The following is a 1,156-nucleotide window of genomic DNA, read 5'->3' on the forward strand; positions in this document are numbered from 1 at the left end:
TAAGAGATGTTTGTTTTTATAACTTATGATTTTTTGTATTAATAACATTAAAGCACAATTTTTATTTTTGTGTAAGTAAACAAACATGGCTATTTAAATAAAAATTTCAAACATCTCTAATTTTCCGTCCCTGGAAAAGTGGTATTTTTTCCGCATCTGCAAAATAAATAAATGATTTAATAAATAAAAAAAAAAATACATAAATAATTTTTTACAACAAAATAAAATAAATCAAGTGACCGAAAACAAAAGTTTGCAAATTTCTTCTCGATATTTTTTTAATTTTCTTATATTTTTAGACAAGGCTGATGGTAAATCTATAAAAATATGGAAGGCTAAGTCGTTCCATCTTAAGCATATTATCCGAGGAACTTGTTCTGTCCCACAACTTGGAGGGGGCAAAACAAGAAGAGGCTCAGACTACCCAAATTTCGCCCGTGCCTTATTAAGTAAGTTTTTGTTGAGACTGAAAACTATTGTTTGTAAGTTTAATTTTTAAAAAACTTCTGGGATTTTACATTGAATGCCAAAGATAACATTTCTTTTATTATAAATAAATCTTACAAATAACGATTACTTTCGGTCACTCGTTTTTATTCTCGTCTTGTTTTATTTTTAAAACTAATTTTTTTCTAATACTAGATGCAATCGCCCTAGTGGATCCCTCGGAGCCTCCCGAAAAGGCGCTGCAGAAGGCAATGCGGTGCGTTAAAAACCAGATGCTGAGGAGGAGGTGCCAGCGACCCCGATAACACCGGAAACCCCCGAGCTCAATTTTTAAAATAAACAAATAAAAATAAAAATTACAACTGAAATTTTTTTTGCTGCTAAGCGCTCAACGTGCGCTGAAAGTGCGCTTTTTCGCTGCTTGAATGAGCGCTCAACGTGTGCTGAATGTGTGCTTTTACCGCTGCTCAATCGAGCGCTCAACATGTGCTGAATGTGTGCTTTTTCCGCTGCGCAATCGAGCGCTCAACATGTGCTGAACGTGTGCTTTTTCAGCTGCTCAATCGAGCGCTCAACATGTGCTGAACGTGTGCTTTTTCTGCTGCTCAAAAAAGCGCTCAAGAGGGTGCTCAAAAAAGCGCTCAATGCGTGCTATTTTTTGAGCACTGATGAACCCTAGGACATGCCTATGTTAATTTCAGCACATAGC

At 36.0% G+C, this 1,156-nt stretch overlaps 1 long non-coding RNA gene across 1 annotated transcript; it reads left to right on the forward strand.

Annotated features, from left to right (window-relative positions):
- Window positions 1-306: 306 nt before the first annotated feature.
- LOC139354534 (uncharacterized) lies at window positions 307-809 on the forward strand. The gene is made up of 2 exons (XR_011605509.1): window positions 307-449; window positions 643-809. It is a non-coding gene; the product is annotated as an uncharacterized lncRNA (long non-coding RNA).
- Window positions 810-1,156: the final 347 nt, after the last annotated feature.

Source organism: Drosophila suzukii (genome assembly GCF_043229965.1).
Source record: "Drosophila suzukii chromosome 2 unlocalized genomic scaffold, CBGP_Dsuzu_IsoJpt1.0 scf_2c, whole genome shotgun sequence".
NCBI lineage: Eukaryota > Metazoa > Arthropoda > Insecta > Diptera > Drosophilidae > Drosophila > Drosophila suzukii.